General features: G+C 31.9%; 1 long non-coding RNA gene across 1 annotated transcript; it reads right to left on the bottom strand.

Moving 5' to 3' along the window:
- Positions 1–1870: 1870 nt before the first annotated feature.
- LOC126725502 (uncharacterized) lies at positions 1871–3604 on the bottom strand. Its single transcript, XR_007655470.1, has 2 exons — positions 2958–3604; positions 1871–2473 (listed from the first exon to the last, which is right to left on the bottom strand). It is a non-coding gene; the product is annotated as an uncharacterized LOC126725502 (long non-coding RNA).
- Between the last annotated feature and the right edge of the window lie 9842 nt (positions 3605–13446).

Below are 13446 nucleotides of genomic sequence, written 5' to 3'. Positions count from 1 at the left end.
CCGTCTCTTCCCTTCAGCAGTGTGTCCCCTTCCCCCTTTGTGGTACCAGAGCCACCCTTTATGGGTTTACATCACTTGAGCATTTGTGATGAAGCGATGGTTGTTTTGTTATTGAGTCCTGAAAGTCGGTTTGAGGTGTGTTGTGTTTTGATGGGGTTTTAGGTTTGCTAAGATTCTGGATTGTGACAACAACTAGATAGAAAATGGGGAAAGAGAGCGGAAAAAAAAAAAAAAAAAAACAAAATCATAGTTTGTTTTACTAAAATATAATTTAAAAAAAAGGAGGAATTTTTTTTTTCCCTAATGCGATGCAATTTTAGAATATAAAGTTAAAGATCTAAAATCCAAAATTTAAAATTTATGGGCAAAATCAAATGACCATAAATTTAAAAGGTGTAATTGGTAATTTAGTCAAATATTTTTAGTTAAGGAAGTAGTTTTACATGTGGCAGAGAGATGATAAGAAAAATAAGGATAAAAGAAGTAGGACATGTACTACACTGGTATCGCTATTGGTAAAAAAACTTACAACCAAAGATAAGCTTTCAACTATTTCATCTTAGAAATCAACAATACAGAAAATGCACACACACAAACACACAATAAATGGGGAGGCTGAATTCGAAACCAGGTGTGAGGACATCAATTTTCTTTTGGTGTCTTTCTTTGCTCTTCATGTAAATCCATCTTCTTTTGCAGTGTTTTCATCAATCATCAATACTGCCATTAACATCTTCACTCAACTTTCTCTTTCTCTATTATTTTTTACGGTTAAGCAAGTTATTCCCTTATTTATTTTTATACAAGATAAAAATTCTATTTTAACATAATTTAAGTGTATAGGTATGTAAAACTTCATACTCGAGACTTGAATTCCAAAAGAAATAGAGTTTTAATATAAATAGGTAATCCTGAATAAGTTCTAATAGGACAAAAATTCTATGTGAAACCCAAAAAAAAAAAAAAAATACAAGTCTATAAGAGGAAATATAGTTTTAATATAAATGGGCAATCCTAATAGAGTTTGTAATGGGACAAAAGTTTTATATGAAACGGAAAAAGAAGGATTGTGTGAGTTTTGATAGTCATACTCACAGTAGTACTTGGACTAGTAGGTCTCCAAAACAAAAATAGTCGCATTCCCCTGGGCTTCACAGCCCAATTTGGATTTGGTTGAAGATGGGCTATTACTATCAAGGCCCAATTTGGTTTTGGTTTCAACTTGAAATCTGAATTAAAAGAAATTAAAATCAGTTTCTAATAATTAAACCCTAAGGCCTAAACCTTCCTTCATTCCACGTTAGCCCAACATGGATTTTTAAACCAAATATGCGTAGTCTGTGTATGAAAAAATAATTATGGTAGGTTAGGTATGTGCTTTTGAGTCCCTTTTCATAGGATGAGAAAAAATTGAGACAAGGTGTTCTTTTTTTTACAAGTTGAGGAGTTGGCCAAGCCTCTAGTAACTCAAGGACACCTCGTAATGTTTCTAATAAAAAATTTTAAGGTTCAAATTTCTACTGATCACCCCATTATAAATATTGAATTATTAAAAATATTGAACTCATGCTCTTTTTAAGGGAGAAGAGAATAGCATGAGTGACAAAATGTTTATTTTTATTTTATGTACATTTTATGGTCTAAATAATTGAGACCTTACATTCATGTAATGGAACACCAAATTGAGGAGTGGGGTCCGAAGGATCAAAATATTCTCATCACATTAAGGCACAAAAAAATGTTGCTATTGTGTGTGCCGCTAACGCCGGTTGAAGGATGGCACATGTGTCCTTGGCCATTCTACTGATGCTGTAATGCAGCCACATGCGTGACTAAAAAGTCTAAAATGTTCCACCAAAATTTCTACCAATGAATCATGCAAATGCTTTAAAGTACATTCAATAATGATTTCTGAAGGAGGTTCCATACCAATAGTGTCCCCTTCTTCAAGAAAACAAAAATTCTAGCCACATCATATTTTCTCAAATTTACAGTCTGCCTCTACCATAAATTGAGTTTGCTTTGTTCTCAAAATCTCTCTTGAAAATTGCATATGTTAACTCACTTAACACTAATCCATCAATGGGTATGATTGCATTAAAAATATGGTCCAATCTGAAACAAATTGGGGTTCATATACTAGTAGCTAAGTACCTAACTTTTTTTTGAAAGGAGTACCTAACTTTTCTTAAAGTTTCTACCATAACAAAAATAAGATTAACCATAGCCATAGGAGATAAGAATTTATGTGGGGGATGGTGCTCAGCTACCAGAAACACCTCATCATGTTGATGAGAAAATGGAACATATAGTTCTCTCGATCAAGGAATTCAGTCCTAACCAATCGCTCCAAATTCAGGTTTCGAGGGAGGAGACCACTGTAGTAGAGTATGGTAGTGACAGAGGCTGCTGGTTGAGACACTAGTGATGTGAGCAGTCTCACTATTGACCGAAACATCAGTGGCATAATAGTCTGCAACAGAGCATGAAAAAGCATAAAAAGTCATTACAAAACCCAACAACGAATTTGGTAGTCATATACAAAAAACTACTTGAAATGGCATAACAGACACTATATTATTATAGACTGTAAAAGTAGCAGTAGCAACATTAATACTTATAAACAGAGATCAAACAAACACCCAGAGACACTCAAACCCCTCAAACCTACTTTTTGATCCAGTGTTTTTTATATGGCTGAACTGAAGCATCAATAGCATAATGTGCTACAAAGATGATATCGTTCAAGTTCAACATGAACATCTATATATTACCCACCAAATAAAAAAGAAAGAAAAAAGAAAAAAAGAAAAAACTCAAAGCATAGAATCACAATAGGTATTAATTAGCATTCTTCCGTATTTTGTTTAAACATGGCCTTGCTTACTAACAAGTAAAAGAATGCATGCATTCAATAATACTAATCACACACAAACAGAGAGAAAGAAAGAACATACCATGGCTCTGACTTATGATTGGGAACGAGGAAAATTGGGTGGAACAAATAGATTCACGTTGAAGATGCAGTGAATCTTGGCATTGAAATCATGGTAGTAAATAAAAAAAAAGGTATTTGATAGTAAGGTTTAGTTGCAGATTCAAAATGCTGTTAAGTGTGAATGTTCAGCTGTGTTCAGCTGTTATTCAATATTGACACCTAACCTTCAATATGTGTCAAACAAAAACTGTAAAAACTGAAAAAAGATGGGGAGAGTGAGAAACCCAAGAGAGAAAGAAAGGGCTCTGAAACGAGTGTTAACAGCTGTTGGGCCTCGTTGATGTCAACATTGGGCCTATCGACACACCTCAACCACTGTGTACCCAACAAATTGCACTGTCGTGGCAAAAACAAAGCTTATGAGGCTTATGAGTTATGACCCTTTGTTGTTTTTTTATAATTTTCTGGCACTTCCTCTTTGGTTTCTGTTTTTGCCGAAGCGCAGAGAAAAACTAGGAGAGATCTGTGAAGAAAATTGAAGCAAGCAAGTAAAAAAGAGAGGCTGCGAAGTCTACAAGAAAGTCTAAGTCAAGATTTTATTGGATGCTCTATTTATTCCATATATGTATGGAGATCTTCCTAATTATTTATTTGTTAGAAAATTTACTTTCTGGACAAGAAATTTTGACTTTCTGAAGAAGGGAATTGCTTTTCTAACAAGAAAAAAAAAAAAAAAAAAAAAGGAAAAAAGGAAAAAAAGTACCCAGCAGCCCTGTTTGGTTGTGTGCTTCAAATACACATTTTCACATTTTAAATAACTTTACATATATTTCAATATATTTTTTTACCCACACATATATCAAAGACTCAAAAAACATTATTCAAACTCTTCTATCAAATGGACCATGTTTCTCAAAATAAAATAAAAGGTAAAAAAAAATAAAATTTGGCACTATTTTAAATTTGGTTTTTTAATTTTATAATTTTCATTTTGGTTCTCATATTTCTAAACTTGCTGTTAAGAATATATTTACTAAAATGAAAATTGTGAAAAACGGAAGGCTAAATTAAAAATAGGTCAGGACCCTTTATCGTTCATTTTCCTCTCTCTTATGTGTGTGTTTGTTTTTCAAAATAATAATAATAATAATTGTCTTCCATTATTTAAGAGTGTGTGTTGTATGTAGTATAACTTGTCCCACCATTTCTTAAAAGTTATCATGGCTTTTGAGCGGAAATTGTGATGTGCTGTTATGTTATAACTTATAACTCATTTTCCTCTCCTTTTGTTTGTTTCTTAAATAAAATAAAATAAAATTAAAAATTAAAAATTAAAAATAGGACAAAAAATATAGGGACTAAAAATGTGTATTTGTTTAAAATAAATAAAATGATAAATTATGTATAATTCCTTTTTGGGTGAAGTAAATTAGGTTTTTTAACTAACTTAAACACGTGTTGCATTGGATTTAATTGTTATTAGAAAGTTTTTTCTTAATCAAAACAACTATATTTAGACTTGGAAAGAAGTTTTATGTTTTTTAAAATCAATATTACAATGTGATAGGTTTATGATTACAGATCTTAGAAAAAAAAAAAAGCATTAACGAATTTTATTTTCGTTTCTATTAGCATAATTAGTACTAATCAGTAATGAGATTTCAGGAATAACTTATATTTAAATATTAAATTCATCAAAAACAGAAAAACCTAAATCTTAAAACCATGACCTAAAACCTGTTGACAAGGATAAGAGGTAAATAGGCCCACGGTAAGAGTTGAAAATTAAAGTCATCAATAGAATAGTAGAAAGTAGAAACCGGAGGCTGGAGGAGGAATGGTTAATTGAAATTTGTAAACCTACTTTTTTTTCAAGTTTCAAGGTTTGAGAAATGATTGTCTTCATAAGATTGTGCCTTATGATTTACGGTCATACTTGTTGGTCTCGATGCAGCAATCGCTGCAATCCGCAAAATTTTATTGGGTGCTTTATATAATTCCATATATATATATATATATATATATATATATGTATGGAGATCTTTCTCTTTAAATCTTGGCTTTTATTTGTTAGAAGAGAAAAGTCACTTTCGGGACAATAAATTTTGCTTTTTGAGCAAGGAATTACTTTTCTGACAAGAAAATGAAAAATTACCCACAAATATTCTTAAATTGAAGGCCAACATATATCAAAATAAAATAAAAAATACTTAAACAAAATAGCTAAATTTAGACTTGGAAAGAAGTTAAAAAAAAAAAAGAAAAAGAAAAAAAGAAGTTTCACCCACTAAGCGAAGTTTCAATGTACTGTGACCTAAAACCTGACCTAAAGAAAAAGAAAGAGAAAAAACATCTAAATCTTGAAACCATGACCTACAAACTGTTGACTAGGATGAATGGTAATAACTAATTAATAATAAGCCCACAGGAAGAGTTGAAAACAAGGTCACTAGTAGTCAATAGAATAGGTGAAACCGGAGGCTGGAGGAGGAATGAATTGAAAAGTGAAAACCTAGCTTCTCGTTATAAGGCTCAAGAACCGATTGAAAGAAAAATTTAAAAGAACCGATTGTCTTCCTAAGATTGTGCAACCTTATGATGTATGGTCATTCAGGGAAGGAGCTAGCAGGATTTGTTGGGGTAATGAATTTTATTATTATTTATTATTCAAGAATAAGAAATGTACTAAAATTAAAAAATAAATTAATAGATAAAAAATAAATGGCTAAAATACAAAATCTACCATTTAAGTTTCATCACTTTTTATTTCAGTACTCTAAATTTGTATTCGTTCATTTCAACCCTTTAAATTTCAAAACTCCTCAATTCTGTCATCTATTACACGTCATTTTGGCCTTATTTAATATTTAATATTTACTACAGTATTTATTATTAATTTAAAAATGTTAATTAAAATAAAAATAAAAAAACCCAAAAATTAAAAGAACCAAACATGTCGTCCCTAACCCCTTAACTATAACTGAAGAAAAAAAAAAGTATAACCATTCTATAAAGGAAATAGCACAAAACATGAAAATTAAAAGTTGTTTGTATATCATTATGTGGCTAATATTCTTCTTACTAAAAGAAAACCTAATTAGTGTTACTAAGTAGAAAATAAAAAACCAAAGATACAAGTAAAAAAATGAAAAAAAAAAAAAAAATAGAAATAATAGCACTCAAACAATCTTTTAGGTTGAGTTAGACAGCATGGTGTCACTCAAAATCTAAATTGTCAAACTTTTAAATTTGAATCTCAAATTTTAAGGGTAAAAATTGTAACTTAGTCATTTAAAAAAAAAAAAAAGATGAAGGGGGCCATAAAGTAAAAATCACACATGATTAATTTTTTTTTTTTTTTTTTGGTAAAATAAAGGGCGAGGGAGTATATGGCCTCTTGGGCCCTGTCTCTGCCACAGTTTAGGAGGCAAAAAGTATGCATGTTTTTTTATATAAAAAAAATTTATATAAAAGGATTAGTAGACTACAGTATTAAAATTTTTTAACTCTAACCTAAATCCATATAATAATTATCTCATGAATTAGGCAAATATGTGCTCTTTATTTTGTACGAGTGATAATGTATGTGTAGGGACACGTTTTGCGACAAACCGTTGTAGAGTTGGGTTCGCACATGAATGGGCCCATACAATACCATTTGTAGAGAGTGGGATCGAAAGGCTAAGTCGTGTTTATCCGGCGGTGGTTTTGTTAAGGTGTTCATATATGGTTCAGGTGTATTCACCTCTGGAACCCCTCATCTTTCTCCCAGTGGGACTGGAGCCCCAAAACTGCCCCCCTACAGTATGCATATGCTAAATGCAAAAGGTACATTTCCTTGCATAAAAGGGGTGTATACAATGTAGTGCGATCGACTTTTTGCCTATTTCTACATCTTCTTAATGGAGTCGGCCTTAATTTCCTTAGTGTGGGCCTTAACTTCCTTTATGCGTCACACTGCGTAGGTACATGGATCAAGATGTTCGCTTGGGCCAATTGGTGCATGCAGTTACATTGTTTGGGCCATGTACTTTGAGAGGGGGAATAAAGAAATTCTGAAAAACAGCCGATACACAAAATTATTTTATAAAACAACTAAATACACATTACAAAGGCTCAACCTCAGTTAAAATCATCAATGTCACAGACCAAAGACACACCTATATAAAATATGGAAAATAAAAACCCTAACCTCTAAATTTATGAAGGCAAACAAAATGGGGAATGAAGAAATTTGTGATTTCAGTTGCAAAAATAACTAAGGTTTGAGTGTCAATGTTTGAGAACTAAAATAGAAAAAGCATATGAGAGAGAGAGAGAGAGAGAGAGAGAGAGAGAGAGAGAGAGAGAGAGAGAGAGAGAGAGAGAGAGAGAAGATCTTTTCGTAGAATTAAAGAAAAAATAATAATTAAGAAAAAAAATTGACATCCTTTCCAGCTCATTGAATTCAAACCTAAATGCCACACTTCACCCCAAACTGCATCTTATTGCACAAGTTTATTAATTTTTTAAGGGAAAAGATCAAGTAACACATAGTGTAAATTTAAACAATATTGTATTACATAATAGCTTTTTATTGAATTAATATTTTCAAAATCATGAAACTTGATCGGTCAACTAGATGCAATTGATTCACTGAGATGCAATCAAAACAGTAGTACTTCTTCATTCTGAGTAGTTTCTTGAGTTGCTTCTTTTATGTCTTTAGTTTAGGGCTTTAAACATTATCTGTACACTAAAATATTACAACTCAATTACATTGAAAAAATAATTTTTGAATATGAATATGCCAGTACTCAACATAAATGATCCTATATATAGTTGATTCAAATTGCAGCTAGTGTAATTTTATGTTATGTTTTACCACTCAATATTTTTTTATTGACCCAAATTTTAACAAATCTAACATTGTATTTAGACTCTCTTATTGTACTCTACATTCTTGCAATTTTTCAAAATGATTTGAGATCAATAATTTTATTATTGTTCAAATGTTTAAACATCAAGCTTTTATACTTAAAATTGTGCATAAAAGATGAGTTTCTAGATCGAATTGTAACCAATATCTGGTTGACACAAAACTTGGTAAAAGTGTTAAGAACATAAGGAACATATAATCTAAAGGTAAGATTTTTAAAATATTAATCTAAAAAAAACTTAATTGATGGTGTAATATTATTTAAAATTATATTAGATATAACTCTCTGTGTGTGTGTGGGGTAGGTTATATATAAAAGCACATCTAACGGGACCAATTTCATTAAAACAAAATCTTATGTTAAATAATTAAAATGCTTTCAATAAAAATTGAATTTGGCTTTTAATCCTTTAAAGTTTTTGTCAATAGAAGCCACTTGAAAGCTTGATAATAATTAATAAAGTCTAAAAAGCTAAAAGGAGTAAAGGACTATTAACGTGGCATAGAGAGGGTACATCTACCTGAGATAACCATTGTTTCAAATACTCTATATATAGGGTTTGGTTAACGAGTTTATTTAAAGCATTTGTTAATGGACAATATTGAGAAAATTTTAATATTATTTTTATAAAAAATATAAAAAATTATTAAAAAAATCAATTTTTTTCATAAAAAGATTTTAAAAATATTTCATAAATTAATTCCTTTAGAGCATCTATTAACTTTTCTTTTATATATATATATATATATATATATATATATATATCTCACGAGAAATTCCCATCCGGTACTAATCTTGTTCTCAATGATATTACATATCTTGACCAATAATAATAACACATAGATTAAGCAGTCTGTTAAAAAGTTTTTAAAAATACTTTCTAAATCAATTTTCTTAGAGCATTTGTTAGTTTGAAATAATAAAGGCTAAAGAGATAAAAGGACTATTACCATGGCATAAAGAGGGTACATCTACTTGAGATAACCACTGTTTTTAATACTCTATGTTTATTGTGTGTGTATATGTATATATACACTCATACACACGAGAGAAATCCCAATCTAGTACTAATCTTGTTCTTCTCTATGATATTACATATCTTGATCAATACCAATAACATTTAAATTAAATTTGAGTAGTTTACTAATTTTAGCTCTACCAAATTCGAATTACATTACTTGAACATTATAATATTAGCGTGAAAGTTTTCTAAACTCTAGTACTTAAAGAATCTTTCCACATGTTTCGTTCTTCAATTATTTGCTTAACTAGTTTGGGTGACTTTGGCTGAGTTGAATCGGATCAAAAGGAGTTTGAATCTGATCGTGTGAGTCGGAGTGCGGTGGGAGTTTGATACTATTATTAAGAATTCAAAGGGTTGAATTATAAAATTAGAACTTTAAAAAGTTAAAAAGAAAATAATGGTGATGGGTAAATTTGTGAGAGTTCTAAAGCTTATATGACAGACTCAAAAATAGTCAAAGACTTTAGTTTTATAGTGTGTGTATATATATATATATATATATATATAAATTATGTATTAGAGTTATTATCAAAGACTTTTTAATATCCCGGTATGTATAACTTTTTTGGTAATAATAATAATAATAATTATTATTATTATTAATTTGTTTTGCATGAATGAGTTTTTCAGTTACCGGGAAGGGGAGAGGCAGAGATAAAAAAGACAGAACTTGTAATCGCATTATTACGTAGTTAAATCAATACATCAGGCATGCATAATCTATTATTAATTATCGCATGCAAGTAATTGGTTTTGATGATATTGTAAGATCTTGGCAGCATTTCTGAAAGTAATTATGTCTTGTCTTTATCTTTATTTTATTGTTTTAGAAAATTAACAGCTAAGTTATCAAAAAATAGAGCTATAAAACCTAGTGCCCCAAACTAGGTCACGTCCCAAAAATACCTTGTTATAACCCTAACTCTCTCTGCTTGCCTCTCTCTTATTATAACCCTAACTCTCTCTGCTTGCTTCTCTTTTTGCCTTTCTCAATTGAACATGTCTTCCCATAATAATCCAAAGCAGCTTCCAGCTAAAACAATAGCTTTTGTTTTTATTTATTGTTTTTTAAGTTTGAACATTTTTGTTATATCCTTATTTAGCTAATTTATTTAAATTCAAGATCTTTTCCTTTATCCTATTGTGTTAGAAGAACTAATTGAGAATCCTCTTGCTTCTTCCATTATATATGTTGGGAAAAAATTGGCCTTTGCCCTTTTTAAAAAAACAATCCAGTATTTTGCCCCATTTCCCAAACTAATTAGAGAAATACCTCTTTTTTGAAACTCAATTTTCTCAAAATCGAGTTTAGCCCTATAGTGGTGTTTTTAAGGAGCCTATAGTGATGTTTTAAAGACCTATAGTGGCGTTTTGTAACTCGAACTCTTTGAACTCGAGTTATAGGTAAAAAAAAAGAAAAAAAATTGCATGTAACTTGACTTCATGGAGGTCGAGTTACAAAACGCTACTATAGGTCCTTAAAACGTCACTATAAGCTCTTTAAAATGACACTATAGGGCTTCCGATTTTTATTTTTTTATAACTTGATTTTGAGAAAATTGAGTTTCAAAAGATAGACATTTCTCTAATTAGTTTGGGAAATGGGGCAAAATGCTGGATTTTTTTTTTTTTTGAAATGGGCATTTGCCCATTTTCTCTTACATGTTATGTATTAAACTATTGTAAATGTTTGAGTTCGAACCCAAACCAACGTTATTGAGCCCTGAAAAGCTGGTTATGGCAAACCCTAAACTGACGTTGTTGAGCCCTGAAAAGCTGGTTATGGCATATCCTCCAAGGCCTCAACCCCCTACTCCACCAACTGGTTGCACTTTCAACGATACTATATATGCCTTTATTTTGTAACAATTGCGGTAAAGTACTGAGCGATGTTGATAATTTGTCTCCACATCAGTCATGACTGAAGAAGGAGCAAGGATTTCAATTTAGGGGCCAAAGCCTAAATCAATTTATTCTTTCTGAAATTTCAAATTAGCATTTATTTGGTATTTGGTATTAATAAAATATTTGTTTTTAAGTTATTTGTATTTTCTTTTTCAATAAATCAAATATTGTAACAACTGTGTACCCAACAAATTGCACTTTTGTGGCAACACAAGGCTTATGAGTTGCGGGTTACGACCCCTTTGATGCAATTTTTTTTAAAAAAAAAAAAATTTATAACCTACTTCTTTGATTTTCATTTTTCCAAAAGCTCATATAAAACTAGAAAGAAAAATGTTATGTCCATAAGTAAGATATGTCGTTACTTTAAAATTAAAGAAAGGAAGATTGAATTGATGTTCTAACGTAAAATTGTACTAGCACAACATATTTATAGGAAAAGTAGCCCTAGATAGATTAGCCCTATTACTTTGTTTGTCTTGTTAGTAAAGGTAAATAACTTAGTTTATAAGTTTAGGAATTCAATTAGAGGCTTGTCACCTTATCAGTCTATCATCCCCTAAAACTCAAGATGACAAATTTTGGAGATGAGAAAGAGAATGGTGTGTTTTTCAAAAGATTATATGTTTTGAAATACGTAGAGTAAGCTGAAAATCCATTTCTATGTGAATAGTAAAGCCTAAACACCTTACAATGTTTCTAAAGTGCTATCAAGCAAGAAAATGGATGCACTAATGTGAAACGGCTTTCTAAAGCTCAATTCATTGCTTTGTTCTATAGTAAGTCCCATGTGAGAAAAAATGGACATAACATTAGCGAGAGTAAGACTCGAGTTTTTTGTTAATCCAAGTTGGTGTTTGTTATATCCGGATGCTAAAGTTGTGCACCTCACTAGGAGTCATTTGGATCACCGCCTTGTTTTGATGGAGATGCAGCCAAGAGTTCTTAGTACGAAAGGGAAACCTTTTAAATTCCAAACTTGTTGGTTGCTAGATTCCTCCTTTTCAAAAATTATTTCTTAGGCGTGGAGGAAGATGCTGAGGCTCAAGGATGCCATTGAAAGATTTACGAAGGAAGCTGTAGTTTGGAACAAGCCTCAATTTGGAAATATTTTTACAAGAAAGAAGAATCTTATGGCAAGATTGAATGGTATTTAGCGAGCTATATCTATCAAGCCTTCAAGTTTCCTCCTTAATCTTGAAAACAAGCTACTGAAGGAACTTGATATGATTCTTAGCCAAGAGGAGGAACTTTGGGCTTTGAAATCTAGAGTTAATTGGATGATTCAGGGTGAGTGGATGAGTGAGGAAAGTCAAATCAAGGAGTTTATTCAGAGGGGCTTCGAGGAGATTTATATGACATCTCTTTCCACAGCTTCTCGAGCACCTTGTATTTGTTCTCAATGGCAGCCTAGACTTTCGGAAGAGAAAAAGGTTAGCATTAGTAGTGGTGTTACAGAGGAGGAGGTTAAAGCAGCGTTGTGGTCCCTTACAACTTTTAAAGCTCCAGGGTCGGATGGTCTCCACGCGGGTTTCTTTCAAAGATTTTGGCCTACAGTGGGAAAATCAGTGGTTGATGAAGTTAAAAAGATTTTCGAACAAAACCTACATAGTCCTTATACCAAAGATTCAAGGCCCAAAAACTTTGGGCAACTTCAGACCTATTAGCTTATGTAATACAATTTATAAAGTAGTCACGAAGATTATTGTGGCCAGACTGAGACCTCTCCTGGAGAAGCTCATCTCACAACTACAAATGTCTTTTGTACCGGGAAGAAAGGGTATTGATAATGCCACAGGAAAGAAAAAGGGGGAGGTTGGATACATGGTGCTTAAAATAGATTTGGAGAAGGCGTATGATAAGTTAGAATGAAGTTTTATAAGGGAGACGCTCATTAAAGTAAACATGCCAGAAGACCTTATTGATCTGATAATGAGTTGTGTAACTTCGGTGTCTACATCAATCTTGTTTAACGAAGAAGCTTTGGATCCAATTTATCCAACAAGGGGAATAAGGCAAGGGGACTCTCTTTTCCCTTACCTATTCATTCTATGCATGGACTTCCTTGGCTAGCTTATTGAGGAGAAATGTAGTAAAAAATTATGGCAGCCAGTTAAAGCTTCTCAAAACGACTCTACGTTCTCCCACTTGCTATTTGCGAACGACCTTGTGTTTTTTGCCAAGGCTGACTATGTGAATTGCTCTGCCATTACTGATGTGTTAGATACATTTTGCAACATGACGGGACAATCAGTAAGTGAATCAAAATCCAAAGTCTATTTTTTGCCTAATGTGGATAGGGATACTAGGGAGTCTTTAAGTGACATCCTTGGATTTTCTTCTACCCCTTTCCTTGGAAAATACCTTGGCATTCCAATGAAACAATCGGGAATTTCTTCCCAGGATTATAATTTCATTCTGGATAGAGTGAAACAGAAATTATTGGTATGGAAAGCAAACATGCTATCATTGGCGGGGTGTACAGTGCTGATTCAAGCCTCTTCAGCTACAATTCCTTCTTATGTCATGCAATGCACTCACCTACCTGTCAGAATCTTGGATGGGATAGATTGGGTTAATAGGAATTTTTTATGGGGTTCCATGGAATCAACCAACAAAGTGCATTAGGTTGGTTGGTAGAAGATGACTAGACCGAAGGA

Source organism: Quercus robur, chromosome 5 (genome assembly GCF_932294415.1).
Source record: "Quercus robur chromosome 5, dhQueRobu3.1, whole genome shotgun sequence".
Taxonomy (NCBI): domain Eukaryota; kingdom Viridiplantae; phylum Streptophyta; class Magnoliopsida; order Fagales; family Fagaceae; genus Quercus; species Quercus robur.
Note: the sequence above shows the minus strand (reverse complement) of the source record. Positions and strands in the feature narration are given on the sequence as shown.